The sequence below is a fragment of the Hippocampus comes genome, unplaced genomic scaffold (genome assembly GCF_001891065.2).
Source record: "Hippocampus comes isolate QL1 unplaced genomic scaffold, H_comes_QL1_v1.1 scaffold444, whole genome shotgun sequence".
NCBI classification, from domain to species: domain Eukaryota; kingdom Metazoa; phylum Chordata; class Actinopteri; order Syngnathiformes; family Syngnathidae; genus Hippocampus; species Hippocampus comes.
Genome location: NW_017805078.1, coordinates 108194 through 111286, shown reverse-complemented (window position 1 = coordinate 111286; position 3093 = coordinate 108194).

Below are 3093 nucleotides of genomic sequence, written 5' to 3'. Positions count from 1 at the left end.
GGGGATTGGGAGGGGGGGGGGCAAAAAAAAAAACCAAAGCAAAACGTTTTTCAACTATTCCAAACGCGGCCACGAGTTCAAATTTGGAAGCGTGGAGCGCACGGCAACTGGGCAATGCGCCTTTTCACCAGGACCCTCGTGTCGCATTTCGCTGTTGTGCCGCACGCAAAAAGGGACTCACGAGGCTTTTTTGGGGTTTGGAATTCATCGCTGTGATTGGGGTCTTTTTGAGCCTTTCTGGTCACCGATATTTGCAAAAAGCGCGTCGGGACGGCAGTGCGTTTTCTCCCTCGGTCGGGCAAGGGGCAAAAATGTGTGCCGCTTTCAAGGTGATTTGTGTTTTGCTGCTCTCCTGCGTTTGAGTCGCGTTAGGTGCTAAACCAATTTTTAAGGCTAGGCCTAGTATTATAATGGTTGAGGATATTGGGTGAGATAATTCATTAATGTCTCATTGTCCGGTAATTCATGCGTTAGTAGAACTAGCAAATAGGATTATTGCTGCTGCTGCTGCTCTCGTGGCCCCAAGCAAGTGATGAAAATATAGCAGAGGAAGAGGTTTGTTTTTTCCTCTCACGCTGCAAAAAAAAAACAAAAAAACAGGTAGATGATGATATATCCTCGAAAAAAGCTTTTGTTCTTTGTACGGCACATAATGACCATCAGCTCCAGTGACCTCGGTTTGCTTCTGTGCCCCCCCCCCCCCCCCCCCTCGCACGGCAGCTCTCCGAGGCTTCCTTCCCGTGAAGACTCGCCTCTCCGCCGCATGCTCGAAACGACGTTGATGCTCTGAGAAGAAACGATGGCGGCCGCCAAAGAAGATGGCTGCGACGGCTCTCCGGCAAAGGCAAACTATTTGGTCATGGCCGTGCTGACCGATGACAGAAGGTCGGCGCTCCCCGAGGTGGCGCAAGGGGGGGGGGCCTTTGGCCAAAACGAGCAAACGCCATTACAACGAGGTACAGCAAAATAAACGTGAGCGGCCACACCGTATGGCGGCTGCAAAAGTGAAGCCGCATTCAGTCCCGGATAATTATGATGCATTTCTCCTCGTTCTCAGCGACGAACAAAATATTGTTTCTACTCTTGTACGAGAACAAAACATTATTTTTGTTTTGTTTGATCTAAAACGGTCTGGCAGAATCGATAAGAATCCCGGAAATTGATTTTTCTCCAACAATCCACGGTGAAAAAGAAAAAGAGCACATTCGCTCTCGTTTACGAGGTGTCAGCGAACGCGGCGCGGGCAGCGGAAAACGCGACCGCGACCGCGAACGGCGTCCGCGGTGAACTCACCGCGGGTTCCGCGCGACGAATGCGGTCGACTCCAAGAAAAAGAACGACAAAGATAAGGCGAACTAAACACGAGCCGCCACACGCGGACAATTATCTCCGCGTTTCTCGTGGCTGCGACCGAGGCTACGGCGGTCGTCGGGTGCCGCCGCACGCTGCGTGGCAGATGAGCGACTTCCATCCTCATTTGCTTCCGGTTTCGGTCCCACTGTCCCCTGCAAGTGATGCGCCGAAGGCTTCGTTTTTTTTTTTTTTGTTTGAAACGAAAACGCGGCGCCGTGTTGGGGATTCGGCGCACGTTTCAGTCAGCGTTCCCTTTTTATTGTTGGTTGTGTAACCGCGGCATTTTCTCCACTAAGAATCATCCGAATGAGAAGAATCTGATGATCGTGTCAATCTAAACCCAGCATTAGCATGTCTTTGATTGCTGCCCCCCCCACCCCGCCCGCTCCTCCTTTTGCGGGGAGGGCGGCTTCGTCGAACATTTCATAGGAGGTCTCCCGCGGGGGATAACTCTAAAGCAGAGAAGTCCTTACGCGCTCGTTTCCTGCGCCGGCAACTTTGCGGTTGCGCCGTATTTCTCGTTTGGAGTCCTCCCCACCAAAGAGCTTCGGAGAACGTCACTTGGGGAAGGAGCGCGAAATGGCAAAGGGAGCGGCGGCATAAATTATTCGCCGGCGCCCTCTTTTATTCCGACGCGGAGCTGGAAATAAGTGTGCCAGCTCCCCGAGTAAACGGAGAGGCGCTTTCCCTTTTTTTTTTTTTTGTTTTGGGCGCGAGTCTGGAAATAGAAAGTGGCCAAATGAGGCTCGTCCCATTTGCCGCCCCCCCCCCCCCGGGGGGCTTCGTACGTCTTTCTTTCTCCCGACGCTCTTTCGTCGACGACCGCGCCGATTGTGGTCGAGAAGCGGACGGGCCGGTCGAGAGTCCTCGTCCCTCCGGCGCGTTGGGAGAGATGACAGTCATCCCTCGTTTATCGCGGGGGGGGTTACGTTCCAAAAAGAACCCGTGATAAGTGCAATCCGTGAAGTAGAATTTATTGAAGAAAGCAAAAAAAAAATGTGAGAGGGACCAAATTTCAATCGATCAAGTACCAATTATGATCAAGTCGTACTTGATCGTCAGCTTTATTTTTGACAAATATTAGACAATACTGAACTATGGATACGATGCAGAGGCGATGGCTCGAAGACTGCAAGGGAAGCTCAGCTTGCCCGAAAATGTCCAAAAGTAAAGTCATCACATTCGCTGTGTGTGTGTACGTACAATTGTGTGGACACGTCATTAACGAAATCCGCGCTACAACGCGCTCAAATTTTTGTTCCGACTCAGCTTCTTCTTCCTGGTGACGACGCGACTCTCTTCTCATTCATTCCCGCGGCTTCGCTGCGCTTTAAACCGTGCGGACGCCGGGCGTCTCGTCTCGAGAGTTCAGCGTAAGTTGTCCCAATGCATTGAAACGAGACGAGTCATTGGATAAATGCTGGCGTTGTCCCGCCCATTGGACGCTCGGCGTCTCCGGGAGTCTCCGGACGGTGGGCGTGTAGAAGCTCAGCTTTTCTTCATGATGATTGGCTGATCGGTCTGAAGCGGAATCTCTTTTGGATTGATAGCAAAATGAGCCAATCGCCAATCATCCTTTTCATTTTTTTTGAAAAGAAACGGAGAGTCGAATTCACCTCGAAATAAACGGACGCATTTTATGATGTCGCCCGAAATTGAGCTTCTTTGCCCGTGTGTGTGTGTGTGTGGCAGATGATGTGGCGGTACCCGGCGCGGCCGCAGCCTCCGTTTGTTTGGCCG